At 35.5% G+C, this 17,205-nt stretch overlaps 1 non-coding gene across 1 annotated transcript; it reads right to left on the reverse strand.

The window, feature by feature from the left end:
- Positions 1-2,874: 2,874 nt before the first annotated feature.
- Positions 2,875-2,981, reverse strand: LOC141593572 (small nucleolar RNA R71). The gene has a single exon (XR_012521646.1). It is a non-coding gene; the product is annotated as a small nucleolar RNA R71 (small nucleolar RNA).
- Between the last annotated feature and the right edge of the window lie 14,224 nt (positions 2,982-17,205).

Here is a 17,205-nt window from a genome sequence, read left to right on the forward strand (position 1 = left end):
TTCAACACACAACTCAGTATTCTTCCAAACTCCAGAACAGACCATTAGTTCTCTTTGAGAATTCATGACGGTTCCTTAAGGCTTACCAATGACTCTCATATGGGTTAACTTGTTATCGACTCATCATGCTCCAAGCATGCAATTCATCTAGGACATGTGCATTATGGCATACATGATTATTCTAATGGCGGAAACATTACTAATCGATTTCATGTAGACAACAGTTCTTAGGTTCATGTGAATAATCATAATTCTATGATAATTCAAGTTTCATCAATATAAACAACCTACTTAACTTGTTGATTTCTTTAAGATGAAGGATCATTATCAACATAAGATACCTATCTATGTGCCAATCTAACATTCCATGTAATGATAGATTTGCATAATGACGTGACCATTATTTGAGCATATTTAGTCCCCGAATTAGCCTCGTTCCCATGCTTTTTAGTGCATAATTGGGTCATTTACTATCTGTAGTCCTTTTTTTAGCATATTCTTTGAGGTTTTGTTTCCTTGGTAGGAGAGGAGTGCAAACCTTGCATTTTCATGGCAAAATAGAGCTAAATTGATCGAATCTAATGACTAAGCATCAAAGAGAAGACAAGACTAGAAGGCCTTTGTACATATTATAGTAGATGGGCAATGATGAAGAAATCCTTGCATCCCCGACTAAATCCCGGAGGATTATTGGAAGAAGAGAAGAAGAAAAGAAGAAAGGAAAGGCTGGGACGAGATCCGCTCGTCCAGCATAGCAAGACGCCCGTCCAAGACTGGAGGAATCCGCTCGTCTTTGCCATAGGGACGCCCGTCCAACCACGCCACAATCCGCTCGTCCAGCCATGAAGACGCCCGTCCAGCCACGCCACAATCCGCCCGTCCCGACACCTTGGACGCTCGGATTCTCTTACAGACCCATACGTTTTCTTCTTCCCTCCATGAAAGATGCGCATATTTATGAAAGACCGGCAAAAAGGAGACTCGCATCTTTTCTGAGAGGAGCGATTCCTCAAGGACTTAATCGTCATTTAAGCCCTTAGTAAACCCTAATTTGTGTACCTAATCCCCACTATAAATACCCCATTAGTCTAACTAGATTAATCATGTTCCTCTTATCAATCCTTAGTGTAGTTTATATCATTCTAATCTCTTCTTAATCTTGTAATCAACTTCTAATCAAATATTAATACAAATCTCATTTCCTTAATTTCTCTTTTGTTCATCTTTTATTTTGGGTAGTTGAAGATTATTTGGGTTATTATTGGGAGATTGACAACCTTCCAATCAATCATCAAGTACTTCTATTATTCTTTTCTTATTTTGGAATCATTATTAGGTATAATTCTCTTAATCCGTTTTTAATTATTGTTAATCATCTTCATTTATTCATCATGTTTTGCTTTGTTGATATGATTGACAACCTTGTTAACATGCTAAACTTGATAATGAGTGAGTAGTTTCCTTAACTAGGGTTAATGGGTAATTAGAGGAAACCAACATGGGGGATGATTCATGCTTAATTTAATATGTTTTCATAATTTATTTGCTTGCTTGTTGTGATCTCAACTTATGCACATGTTATGTTTGATGAAATGCGAGCCTATGAATCCTTGCATTTTTTACCCATCACTTACCTTTTCAATGAGACTTGTAAGACATAAACCAACTCGAGTCTCATTAGACCATGTATATAGTTGAGTAGGGAGGATTAAGTCGACTTGTAGGTGTTGTACAATTTAATTGATTCGGCTCCGGGACTCAAACCTTCCCAGGATTTTAAGATATAAACCAACTCAATCCATCACAACAATAATTGCTTGCTTATAATTTGAGAATATGTTTGTATGATCAATTCTCATGAATCCCCTATGACCCCATGACACCCTAGTGCTTTTAATTAATTGTTTACATCTCATTTTAATCATCTTGCTTGTTTACTTTTATTGCTATTTAGTTTAGTGATCTTCTCATCTCAACCCAAATCGTGACACCCCTAGACACCGCTACTTGCAATCGAAAATCCTACATCAATACCCGTCCCTTGGGATCCGACCTTTACTTGACTCTTTACTAATAGTAGAGTTGTTTGTGAAGTTATAAATATTGTTTTGGTCTAGGTGCTCCTAACGACAAGTAACCGAAAATTAAGCTCCAAGTGAGTCCGACCAAAAATGGCGCCGTTGCCGGGGACGGTGTTAACTTGATTTGATTTTCTTAGATTGTTATTAGTTGTGTCTTTCTTTGCCTTGGGAAAGTAAAACTCCTCAAGGTTTGTTCTAATTGTTTTCAAGTTGTTTGATATTTTGCATGTCTAGAAGATCACAAGGTAACTTGTTACCCATTGATCACGAAATTGAAAGAACTTTGACAAACAATAGAAGACTTGCTAGAGGTACTTTGAGAGGTATTGGTGAGGTTGTAGATATTCAACCAAACACTATGAAGTTCATCAACCCTTTTACAAGAGAAGGTAAGGAGAACCCAACACAAAATCCAGCACAAAATCAACCCACAATGCCTAAATTTTCATCACATTCCGTACCAACTGAGGAGAACCTACCCAATGGAACTCCCACACGACAACACTTAACCAGAAATTTCATTGCAAAATCCTTATATATCCAATTAGTCGAAAGAAGCCAATTTGGGGGAATGCCTAGTGAAGACCCTCACTCTCACATGGAGACTTTTTGTGATTATTGTGATGCGATTTCACAAACCGGTGTGACTCAAGACCAAATTCGATGGGTCTTATTCCCCTTTTTCTCTAATCGGCACCGCAAAACAATGGTTGAAGAGCCTTGATAAGGGTACTCTTGGAAGAAGTTGGCTCTAGCTTTCTACAAAAAATTCTACCCTCCGGAAAAGACTAACATGCTAAGAGCTCAAATTACGGGTTTTAAGCAAAGGGATGAAGAATCTTTGTATGAAGCTTGGGAGCGGTTCAAAGGAATTTGTCGCTCGTGTCCTCATCATGGACTTAGCGAGTGGTTCTTGGTACAACAATTTTGGAATGGTCTTTATGAAGACTCAAGAAACATTCTCAACATGGGATCAAATGGTATGTTCACCGAAGTTGACGATAATCAAACTTGGAACAAGATTGAGGAAATGGCGGTCCATAATTCACAATATAGTAGACCTCGCAAGGCTACTAGAGGAGGAAAGCATGAAGTGGACTCTATTACTCAATTGGGTGCTCAACTTAGTGCTCATATTGATACCATTAACTTGAAGTTTGAAAAGGCTATGGCTAAACTTGAAGAAGCCTCAAAATCACCAAAGCATCATGTTAATGCTATGGTAGCATCTTCATCAATCCCAAGTGGGATATGTGAGAATTGTGGAACTTTGGGACATGACCAAAGTGAATGTAGGGGAACAAATGAGCAAGTGAATGCTTTTCAAGCATACAAGAGTGGTACCCCTTATTCCAATTATTACAACGAAAACACCAAATTCCACCCAAATCTCTTATACAAAAGCCAAAATGTTCAAAACCCTCAACAAACATACACCCCACCTCCCATGAGAAACCAAAATCAAAGACCCTTTTTCAACCAAAACCAAGGTTATCAAAATCAAACTCCATACAATCAACAAAATGACCAAGGTTTTGATGTTCAAAAAGCGGTCCTCCAAATGCAAAAGAATCAACAAGAATTTTTCACTCAAATGCAAAAAGATAGCCAAGCAAAGGACATCACCATAAACAACATCCTAGCCCACACAAAAATGTTGGAAACTCAATTGACCCAACTAGCATATTCAAACTCTCAAAGACAAAAGGGGCAATTACCACCTCAAGGTAATCTCCCAAGACATGAAACGGTTAGTGTCATTCACTTGAGGAGTGGTACGAGATATGAAGGACCAAAGAAGCAAGTTGAGGATGAAGTTGTGGAAGCTAGTGACAAAGAAGAAGTGAAAAACTCTAAGGAAGGAGAACCAACAAAAGAAGAAGTTTCAAAGAAAAGTCAAGAAAAGGCCAAGGAGAAGGAGCCCATTGTGATTAGACTTCCATTCCCAAGTCGTCAAGCTGAGCCTAAGTTTGATGACCAACTTGGAAAATTTATGGAAATTGTGAAGAATTTGGAAGTCTCAATTCCTTTCACGGAATTAATAAATCACGGACCGGCCTATGCAAAGTACATGAAGGACATCCTTGCGAAAAAGAAGTCGATCCGGAAGCTTGAAACTATCGCCTTCACTAAGGTGTGTAGTGCAATCCTTCAAGGGAGTTCACCTCCGAAACTTAAAGACCCGAGAAGCTTCTCAATACCGTGTATCATTGGCGACACCACGATCAACAAGGCTTTGTGTGATCTAGGAGCAAGCGTGAGTGTTATGCCGTATTCAGTTAGTAAAAGGCTAGGGATGGGAGAGCTTAAATGTACCAATATCACACTCCAAATGGCCGATAGATCGACGAAGACACCGTTAGGGATATGGGAAGATGTTCCCGTGAGAATCGACAAATTCTTCATCCCGGTGGACTTTGTCATCATTAAAATGGAAGAAGACTCCAATATTCCGATCATCCTCGGTAGAACTTTCTTGCACACCGCGGGTGCGGTGATAGATATGAAGCATGGAGAGCTTTCTCTAGAAGTGGGAGACAAGATCATAACTTTCAATCTTGACAAGACCATGAGAGCTCCCTGTTTGCATAAACCATGCTTTATGGTTGATCACTATAGTCGGAAGGATGATAGGAAGAAGTCGGAATTCCAATGGAAAAAGAAAGTTGATGATGCTCCATCAAAAGAGCAAAGAAATAGCAACAATGAGAGCTTGAAAAGCTCACCCAAATCCAACAATGAAGAGGATGGCCTCATTGGCCAAAACAAGAAAGGAGGAGAGTTGTCTCTATCAACTCAAGAAATTTTTAATGATCAAGTAGACGAAGTTTGCGGTCTTTGGGATGATGAGTTCGAAGGGATATTCAATCCCTATATTGGTAATGCTATGAACCAAGACCATCATGGAGAACAACAAGTGCAAAGATCTATTGAGGATCTTTATCATGATAATGAACAAGCTTTCGACTACTTCTTCAAGGTGTTGAGTAACATCAACAACACCTTGAACATACCCCCTTGACATCTCACATTGGATGAGAGTTTGGTGGAATCCTCCCTAAACCACCATTTGTAAATATTCTAACTCCCTAACTTGCATTTCAATTTTTACAGTGCATTTTTGGGTTTATATTTTTGTGTCTTAATCAAGATATTCATCATTTTGAGAGAAGTGAGGGAGGGACTTATGATTCTATTGATGTGTAGTGCTTTGACTTAGTGTGGGGATAGCAATTGCCTAGGCTATTCATGCCTTTATAGTGCCCCTACAATGAAGAACACCAGAATTGAAGAATGAAAATGTTACGGGTTATGCAGTACTTACGGATGGACCTGAATCCGTGTGGACAAGGAGGAATCCGAGAGGCCAAAAGGATAATCCGCTCGTCCTGATGAATCCGAGCGTCTTATGTCACCAGACGCCCATCTGGCAGAGCTGTAGAATTCAAAAAAATGGTCTGTCACAGAATCCGAGCGTCCCAACTGAGAATCCGCTCATCTGATTCTGGACGCTTGTCTTACCAAGAAGACGATCGTCTTTCTGCTGTTGATTTTTAAAGAATTACTCTGTAACAGAATCCGAGCGTCCGTGCTGGAAGACGCTCGTCTCAAATTGAAGAATCCGCTCGTCTTTGCTCAAAGATGCTCGTCTTGTGGCGTCATTTCCTGAAGCAAAATACGAAGAATCCGAGCGTCCCAGCCATCGGTCTGCTCGTCCCTGCTGCTGTTTCCAAATTAACGGGTCCTTTTATACCCTTTCTCCCTCATTCATTTTCATTTCTTCTACATTCAAACACTACCCAAAACCCAAAACCCCCATAAAACCCTCATCCTCTACATCTACAAAACCAAATTTCCTCAACCAAATTCAACAAAATCAAATCCAAACTTCCTCACAACAAGAATTAATCACTCCTTTTGCAACAACAATTGATTCAAACACCAAAATCTTCAACCTTTGAGTTGATTTTTAAGATACAAAGCAACATTCTTTCATCTTAAATCGATTTGGGCATAACAAAAAATTCGAGATTTCAATCTTTCTTTGGTGTAATCAACAATGGCAAGAACAAAAGGAGGCAACAAGGCACCCCCAAAGAAGACACTTTCAAAAAGGCAACAAACTCTTCAAGCAAAACAATTGTCAAAGGCATTGGTAGTTGAGCGTCCCAATCGGCGACCAAACGGAGTTGAGCGTCCCAATCGGCGAAGTTTGACCCATTCTTTTCTAATTTACATCGATCCATGAAGGATCGGAGCCAAGAAACATTGGTGAGAGTGGTCGAGCTAGTGTTTGCGGATGAATTTGGAGTTCTCATTGCAATTGAGAAAACACTTTTGACTACAAAATAGGAAGTGAAGGAATTTATAAACATTTATCGTTTTAATAATACTTGTAAACATTTTAAACAAGTTTTAAGCATTTATATAGTGACCTCTACCCAACTATTATAAATGATCCCGAGATCCAAATTCATATTAACTCGGGCACGGTGAGCCGATTCATCCCTAATCAATATAATTCAGTGGATTAACTCTTTAATCGATTCTATTTCTAGAACTCTCGGTCGATAAAATTACTTTAATATTTATCTTAAGCCCTGAACACATGCGGCTACGGTCGCGAAAAATTCCGTTGAGCTCAATCTAAATTTCTATGTAATAATAATTTACTACCACTTACCCAACGTGACAAGTTTAGCACCCTGGTGAGCCGAGCCTACTTCCTTATGAAATTGGGACTCATGGTTCTACTATTTGGTAAGGCTAATTCTCAATTATTATTTAGTGAGAGGTCTTGTCAATTTATTATCTATCTCTCTTTAAGTGAACTAAAGCGGTGAACTACGATAATTATAATTGACACGGTCTAAGACTCGATAAAATATGATATGTATGTGTAGTTATGGCGATTTGGCTATGCATGCAAACATATAAAATAAATGCAAAGCAATCGATCTACTTACAAAGAGGGCCGAATGGTTATACTAATTTGACACCTTCCAAATTAGTCTTCTTAAGAAAACCCTAGTGCTCCAAAGATGAACTTAGATCCAATATTAAAATCTACTCCTCAAGGATTTCTACCAAGATAACCCTCTTAAACAAATACTAATTTGAATACTAGAAATTAGTGTACGTATCTTAAAATAACTACTAATATTATTACTTACTACTACTAGAAATGTGTTGGTAATATTAGTGATTTTGTGAGATTGTCTTTCTTATTTGTTCTTGACAGTTAGAGATAATTTTCAATTATCAATATGATAATATCAAGGAATGAATTAAGGGAATAAGAAGAGAAAACTCTTCTTATTCACATGGGTGACCGGGTGGCTTAGGGAAGGATGCTCTATCAATGCTCAAGATTGTTCTTCTCAAGATGTAGTGTGTAGGGCTAGGTTGTCTTTTAGAGACATAATCATTGTGCTTAATTCTCAATTAGAACAACAATTAAGTCCTAAACCTACCCAACCCCCTCCATTTACACGGCACATATGGACTTAAAATGGTCCATTTTAAGTTTGTCAAATGTTAATTTGTATAGTGTGACATATTGGACATGTTACTAGACATGATATTTAATAATGCATTTTTAACTTATTAAAAATCATTATATAAACAAAATAAATGACATACAAAAATTAACTAGTAATTCATGATTACAAGTACTTAAAATGGGTCATTGAATTATAAATCACAACAACTTGTATTTATAATAAATCATTCATTCTTATTTTAATTGTTTCATAAACAAAAATAAAACCTAAGTAATAAGACAATTTACATTACTTAGAACGAATCTTATTTAATCGAATTACAATAAGATACGAATTCTCACTCACAAAATCATTCGTTCAATTTTAAGGAATTAATTAACTTGTATCAACATACAATTAATTAATTAATCAATTAAGAGTGTTACCCTAGAGGTATGACCTTAAGGGATCAACTGATCACCACCGTCATACGACAGTAATGTCAAACTCTAGTCAGCCAATCATTACCGATTAATGTGGATCAGTTGACAATAAAATATTACTTTCCCTCATGCATTCTTATTATGAGATTTAAACATGTGATCGCATTATTGTCGAGGACACTTACTCCAACATAATGTGGTTATAAGATTGGTTTTGTAAAATATTTAAGAAGTCGATTAGGTGACCTTGCTATTTGAGACTTGAGTATGTAGCATTTCCCCTTTTGCATGTATTTCCTCCAATTTAACCCTAAACTCTATAGTTCTTTCTATTCCTATTCTTTGCCTTAAACTATTTTTTGGGGAATTAATCTAACTCTAGGTAACTGTCTTGTTAACTTTCTCGTTTATTATCGTAACTTTGTACCCCTAAGAGTTTTACTTATTTCCTTTTATTCAACGATTGTTGATTTCCTTAGCAAGATTTCTGGTTGTCATGCCCAAATTGTTTTTCTTTTTGTGTCATTTCCATCTAATTAAAGTTTACTTTTTGGTTCATTGTTGAATTATAATGTTACTTTCATTTTGGTTTTAGCGCTCTGTTTGATACCAAGATCTGTTATTGGAGAATTTTAATGACCGGTTTTCGCACCTGCGATTGCATGTCATGAGACTTAGTTTTATGTAGTTTACATTCTGCGCAATGACGTGCGTTATATACAGATTTTTTTTAGTGTACTTATAAATTAAATTGACACTTCATTAAATTTCAAATTTCACCTCAATGATTTGAGAAAGAAATTGATCTGCAAAACTAATCGGGAAAATTGATTGATGTCAGAAAATGTATTTTTAATGAAACTAGTTATAACAACAATTTATAATTTTGTTTTATACGGAGTAATCATCATTATCATTATATTACTTAAAAAAGGGACCTTCCCAATTGGCGTGGCACTATGAGGAACAAGAAAAACCTTTTTTGACCTCTCTTATTAAAAGGGCATAATTATCCATAAAGTTATAAGTTTACTTTATTAGTGGAAAACATAATGACAAAGCAGTCTACTACTTTTCCATCTCTATACAGTAGGTCCCATAAGAATATCATTTCCCTAGGAAAAACAAGCAGACAAAGAATTTAATTCATTATCTATACCTTAGCACCACACACAAAACAAAATCTGAATAACTACAATGGCGGACGAAGCACAGCAGATATTAAAGGTGAAGATGTTACTGAAGGTGAGGAAGCCGTCATCGATTGCTGGCGTCGGTATAAATGGTCGACAGGGGCAGAAAGTGTGGGTGTTGGACTGTTGTTGTTGGTAGATAAGTGAGGTTATATTGGTGGTATGACTATTACGAAAACATAGAACAATAAATCTTACGGAATACAGGAAAGATTTTGTCGTGGCGTGAAGAGAATCACTGCCTTAAAGTTGAATTTGCCCCGCTCGATACACATGGCCTCTTGACAACTATCCCCCAGGTTTACACGACGTCCGAGTCTAAGGTGTACGACAAAGACTTAGAATAAGAACTACTTGCAGAACGTTGCCAAATATCAACTTTATACAAGAGAAATATTTAGAGAGGAATAAAAGAGAAAATAATTGTTATGTGTAGAAAATGACATTAATGGAGTATTTATAGGAGTAAAAGGAAGAATTTAGATTTATATTTATGATTGTCTTGTAAATAGATTTTAGAAGATTGCATAATTAGTATAGAAAATCCACAAATTCAGTTTTGAAAATGTAACAATCAGTTTCAGAAATTGTGCAAAAAATATATAGGGAATAAGTGATCTTACTCCCAAAAAGAGCCCCTTTATTACTACACATCTAGTAGTGAAACACAAGTGATACCTTATAAACTAACACTCCAACTTATTCTACTAATGTGGGATAAAGAATTTCTTTTAAAGCAACACTTCCAACAATCCCTCACATGATTCAAAAGAAGCAAAAAGGAATAGCTGATATAGGGCAACAGAACGTAAGTCTTAAGATGACAATGTCCGGAGGACTTGAATTGCCACCCAGTGAATACAATTACCTACTACAACTGTATCGAGTTGCTCTTGGCATTGGACTCTCCACAGTTATTTGTACCGGGTAACTGCGCACAAAATTGCATTCGAATCTGCGTTCATCCTCGCGAAATGTCATAAAAGGTGCCCCTCACATGCCTGGGATCTCGTGAACGCTCTAGAGGTCCTAAAGCTTAAGAACCTCATAGGGGGTAGGGCATTTCCCCCACATTCACATAGGTAAATCCATCAGGTTTGACTGTCACAAACCACCCTTAAAAAGGACTATGGACTTATTAAGAGCTAAGCTCAACCTTCCTCTCATGACAGATATAACACAATATATGAAAAAATACTACATCACGTTTTATAAAAAGGAATGGTAGTAGTATTACAACATGAGATCCTTGTGATTTCTATTGAACCCGTTGAGCTTAGTTAACCCTAAGTCGGGGAGCCCCATCACAATTGTAACACGCCCATACTCCAAGTGCCTTACCAGGACCACTTAAGGTATAAGAATGCTACCATCTCGGTTACCCGAGGCAATGATAATAAAATGGACAATAACGAAACATACTTAAATAGTAATAAAGTTTAAGTGATACAACTCAAATCCAAACTGATAAAAGAAATACAAAGGTTCTCAAACTGTCAAACTACTAAACAACAAAAGAGTGTTCGACACAGCGGAAGACTTCTAAAACAGCAACAAGGTGACTCATCCCAGCTAACCCATATGCATCGTCTCATACCTGTTCAATAACTGCTCACCATCCCCGAATGGATCACCACAATTTTTAAAACATTTAAACGGGGTCAGTACTGATTACATAAAATGCACAGCTGCAACAAAACGATAATACAGTCAAAAAATCCCCAAACTCCGTCACATCACCACACACCTGACTACACATTAAAGTGTGTAGCCCTGCCAGAATACCCATCGCAATAGGTACTCATCGCCGCCAGTGGGGGACCGCAGCCGTTCCCACCTAAGCCCCGCTCATCTCCTCCGAGCGATAAACCCATGTTCATTAATGTGCACACCCCCTTGTGACGGGAACCACAAGGGGCGAATCAAGGGCGTGAAGCCACTCCTGCAAGTGACTCCACTCAGCCAGGGACGCACCCCGAAGATCACAGACAGTTATACAACCAACCAACAATACACTATAAACAATCACCAAAACCAATCCAACATTGATAAGAGATACAACAACAATCACCAACAATACTATGAAACCAATACTGAGTAGGGAAACCCTACCTGAAATAGCAATCACCAACAGACGATCTAGCAGCTAATCAGAAAGTCTCTTCTCAAAACCTCCTCCTAAAACATACATACATAAAATTACCACCACAACCATACAAATCACCCAAAAACCCCCAATAATACCCCATTAGGGTTTTAAAGAAACTCAACGAAATACAACATAAATTATACAAGGAACTTACCTCTGACACGATGATCACAACGGTGTAAAGAACAAGATGATCCGACGAACTTAGCTTAGGGATTTGTCAATAATGCGAGAGAAGCAAAGCACGTAACCTCTAATCGTCTCTTGAAATGTTTAGAATGTTGAAAAGGTGTTTAAGAAATAATGACAAACCCTTTTATATTAATCTCGCATTATTAACAAAACCCGTCAAACTCAGCCCATAAAACACACTTACTCGATCGAGTCCCCAACTTACTCGATGGAGTACTCTACAGGCAGTCTACTATTTTGCGTCAAAAACTACTTACTCGACAGAGTAAGCCCCACTCGATAGAGTAACCATAGACACATAAAACCGTAGTATTACAACAATTCACTCCCAATAGGCTTTAAACCCATTCCTTGTGGTGCCACCAACACAAACTTCTACCATGGCCATGGGTAGGAGGATCTCAATATCCACTTTACAATTTACGTACATACTATCACATTGTGTAAGGGATCTCAATATCCATTTACAATTCACAACCTTTGTGAACACGTTATCCGATCAGATTATCCATCACTCTTGATAATCTGCCAAAAAATCTTATGCTTCAGATTATTATGCATGATAATTAATGGGGTCAAAATATTCTCACAAAGGAATACAACCACTTAGCCATTCAGCTTTTATTCTGCAAATTCTTCACAATATATTCATACTCCATTACATATTCAACAATGCAATTGTGTATCTATAACTTGCATGATATAACATTATGAAAGACAACGTTTTCCAAAGTCTAATAAATATTGTAATTATTCGACATTCAATTAAAAAGATACAATTATTTTCATGGATTAACTTACAAAAAACCATGGTGTCCATCACCTATAACAACGATATAAGCTATATCATATCTCTCATAACGCGTACAAACATCATATATATGAATGTTACAACCTTTCCACTAATTTCATTTTGTCATGTATAAACTCAAGTATACGTCTTAATTAATAGCTCATATATTAGTGTTCCAATTATCACCAACTTCCTTTAAAGATCATCGCAAAATCAAAACCAAATAAATATAGATTATGTGTCTTTTTCCTTTTCTTGTTTTGCTATAAGCATTTAAAGCAAATAAAAAGTAATTACTCCAACATGTATTATCAAACAACCATTCATAAATTTCATAAACGGAGAAACAAGTTTATACAATCACAATATCAGAGTATTCACAACAATCAATCAATCCCATGTAATTGCCATTATCACCACTTCCAACACTGAAACTCAATTGTCTTATGACGACAAAGTTAAGGGTAGTCATACCTTCACTAGACGCCCACCACAATCCACAACTTACTCAAAGTCTAAGCAATCACCTTTTAAACCAGTCGATTAACGCTTATAAGAATTGGACAATATTTCCAACAAAATTTCCAAAGTAATCTGAAAAACCAGCTCAACTATAAAACTTCAAGTAGTGATAATGGTCAATATTATATGCTCAAGGCTAACATTCAAGATGGCATAAGATGAACAAAAATTACTCTTTTTGAAACATGTCACCAAAGATCAAAATTGTCATAAGAAATTTATTGACGGCATAAACCAAGATGCCAAGTTATACTTTGTCATAACCAACTATTCATAACACGTTATTTTAGATCCAATTTTGTATTCTTGCACGAAATCATACAATATTTTCCTTTAACACGCTCCATATATTTCCAAGTATATCACATAAGGGATACATTTTTCACAACTTAGAGAGAAAACACAACTTTTCAAAGTTTACTCAAATAATACTACTTCCCCCACATGTTGTTACATTTATACACAAATGACAACACAACATTCACAAATATGTGACCCATAACAATATATATATATATATATATATATATATATATATATATATATAGGAATGGGATCATGTGAGGATACACGATCTTTTTTAGGATTGAGGATTGTGTTACAATATCAGAGGTTCTTCAATACAATATCACAGGTTATTCGATAAAATATCACACAAAAAAACACCTGTGCAAAAATTTCTTTTTTTTTTTTTCAAAAAAAAAAAAAAATTTTTTTTGACAAAGGTCTGATTTTTCGTGATATTTTATTGAAGAACTTGTGATATTGTATTCACAAATCCTCAATCCTCAAATATTTAGGAGTTCTCACCGGATCTTGACTATATATATATATATAGAATTAGGATCACATGAGTCCACCCTATCTTTTTGAGTCTGTGAGTCCATGATACAATATCACACTTTATATTAAACAACATCACAGCTTATATTAAAAAAAAAAAATTCGAAAAAAAAATTTGAAAAAAAAATTCCAAAAAAAAGTCGTGATATTGTTTTGTAATACAATATCACACGTTAAACTAAACAATATCACAGCTTACATAAAAAAAAAAAAATTTGAAACAAAAAATCGTGATATTGTTTTGTAATACAATATCACACGTTATACTAAACAATATCACAACTTACATTAAAAAAAAAAAAAAACTTTTTCGAAAGAAAAATGAAAAAAAAAATCGTGATATTGTTTTGTAATACAATATCACAGCTTAAAAAAAAAATTAAAAAAAAAATAAAAAAATAAAACGTTTTCGAAAAAAAAAATCGAAAAAAAAATTTTGAAAAAAAAAATTTCGAAAAAAAATTTGAAAAAAAAATTCGTGATATTGTTTTGTATAGTGCGTGATATTGTTTTATGGACTCATGGACTCAAATATATAGGTGGACTCACCGGATCTTGCCTATATATATATATATATATATATATATATATATATATATATATATATATATATATATATATAGAGGCGGGATCTCGTGAGTTTGATTCTTACGGTGAGTTGTGAGTTTGGAAAATCTCAACCATTCAAAAAGAAAATTCAAGGGCTGAGATTTAATCTCATAAACACAGTCGATTTAACAAAAATCTCGCCAGATCATACGAAACTCCAGCAAACACAAACTTTATCAAACCCGCCTCTCTCTCTCTCTCTCTGCGCTTAAATAAAGAAAAATCTCTTCCTAAACTCTCTCTAAAAGAAACCCCAAAATTCTCTAGAAAACCTTGAAAATCGATCACACTTACGATATCGCATCACTGATTACTTATCAAATTCTCTAAAATTGCATTTTATTCATCAATTCAGTGGGAAGTCGTCAAATTGTCCGCTAAAAATACAGGTATAACTCTTGATTATGAATTTTGATTATTTATTGAGTAAATTTACCAATCAAAAATTGATTATTCATCAATTGTTGAGAGAGGTTGACGAATTGTTGAGAGAGGTAAGAGACAAACAAATGGAAGTAGAGAATACGAACGGGTTTGATGCAGAATCAGTCGCAGCTCGAATGAAACAACAGGAGAGCAAAAATGGCGAAACTAGAGGTGTTGAGTCACCATCATCCACCATAGACGTTAATTAGTCCTCTGCGTATGTATGTATTTTATTTACAATTTGGTGAGCTTTTTATTGTTTAAACTAATTGGATGTCCCGTGATGCTCCCGTTGGTGGTACGGTAGTGGCGATGCGAGCAGTAGTTGAGCAGTAGCTGATTCGTCTGCTGCTATTTGAACGGAGTAGAAGCAATGGTGGTGTGTGATGATGGGTCTGATTTGTACTCGGTTTCGGCGACAGTAATCTCGAGCTGAATTTATGGAGCAAGTGTGGGACTGCCTTCAGAGATCAATTAATGTGATGGTCGAATCTGCTGGTGTACAAGAGCTGCTATGGTGCTCGGTGGAGCGGTACGGTGGTCGATCTTATTAAACAGTGTGGGACTGCCTTCAGAGATCAATTAATGTGTCTCATAGCTGGGTAATCATAGATAGTGATGATTGATAGTGATGATTGATTATTAAGAACTTGGTGTTAAAAAGCTTGCATATTACATTGAAGGAGGGTGTCAAAATTGTATATTAGGAAAGTTAGGGAGATTCATGGGATGTTGATTGTTAATGGGAATCGCTTGGATTTGTTTGCAATGACTGAAGTTATGAATATGTATGCGAAATGTGGGGCGGTGTGGGCGTATAAGGTGTTTGATAGAATGCCTGAAAGAGATGTTGCTTCTTGGAATGTTGGATTTGCTCAGAATGGGTATGCTAAGATTGCGTTAGAGTTGGTTTCGCGAATGCAGGAGGAGGATAGATTAAGGCCTGATTGGATTACTATGATTACGACTTTGCCTGCGACTACGGATATGGGTTATTTAGTTTTAGGCGCAAAAGAACTTTGTGTTAAAAAGCTTGTTGAAAATGCAGTGTAGTCATGTAACAGCGAGGTCGAGAAGAACTGATGAGTGGCTAAGGAGGTTGAGTCAAAATAGTATCTAACTAGAGATGTTACTCTCCCTAGTGTTAAAATTGTTTGAGAATTTTATTATATATATACACTTGCCATTTAGTTTTGTCGAATTGTAAACATTTGACAATAGAGTAATACCACAATAACACTGCATTAATAATAGAATAATACCATAATAACACTACAATAACAGTAGAGTAACACCACAATAACACCAAAATAACAGCACAATAACATGTGGTAAAAAAAAGCGTAAAAAAATCAAAGTAGTAAAAAAAATCAAAGTGACACCGGAATAACATCACAATAACAACAGAATAACAGTAGAACTACAGCACAATAACATGGGGTAAAAAAAAAAGAAAAAAAAAATCAAAGTCGTAAAAAAAATCAAAGTGGCACCGGAATAACATCACAATAACACCAGAATAACAGCACAATAACATGCGGTAAAAAAAGAGTAAAAAAATCAAAGTAGTAAAAAATCAAAGTGACACTGGAATAACAGCTGAATAACAGTAGAATAACAGCACAATAACACGTGGTAAAAAAAAAGAAAAAAAATCAAAGTCGTAAAAAAATCAAACTAACAACAGAGTAACATCACAATAACAGCGGAATAACAATAACATGTGGTAAGAAAAAGAGATAAAAAAATCAAAGTCGTAAAAAAAATCAAAGTAAAAAAAGCACAATAACAGCATAATAACACGAGGTAAAAAAATAAGAGCAAAAAAAAATTCAAGTAAAAAAAAATTTGGTACAAAAAGAAAAAGAAAAAAAGGTAATATAATGAGAAAATTAGAGAAAAACATAAGAGAAAAAAAATCAAAGTTGTAAAAAAAAGGAGATAAAAAAATTTAAAGTAAAAAAAAGAGTAGCACTAGAAAAAAGAGAAAATAAGTTAATGACAGTGGTTTTATATGACAGGTAAGATTAGATCTTGGCCATTCATCTCTAATATAATTCAATGGCTGAGATTTGTGAGCACACAAACTCACAACTCACCATAAGAAACCAAACTCACAAGATCCTATATATATATATATATATATATATATATATATATATATATATATATATATATATATATATATATATATATATATATATATATATATATATATTATCGATCATACTATTTTTTTTTGTAAAAGGTTAATTCTCATTAATCAATCAAACCAATTACAAAGCAAAGCTAATACATCATCACTCCTAGCTAACAAAGGAACTCATCATCTCCTCACTAGGAATCTCATTTTGCCAAGCATACATCCTTAAAACCACATGATATTTAATGTGATTTACAATTTGTCTAACAGTAGAGTAGTGTCCCCTAAAAACTCGAGCATTCCGTTCTTGCGGATGGAATAGATAAGC

Source organism: Silene latifolia, chromosome 7 (genome assembly GCF_048544455.1).
Source record: "Silene latifolia isolate original U9 population chromosome 7, ASM4854445v1, whole genome shotgun sequence".
Lineage (NCBI taxonomy): Eukaryota > Viridiplantae > Streptophyta > Magnoliopsida > Caryophyllales > Caryophyllaceae > Silene > Silene latifolia.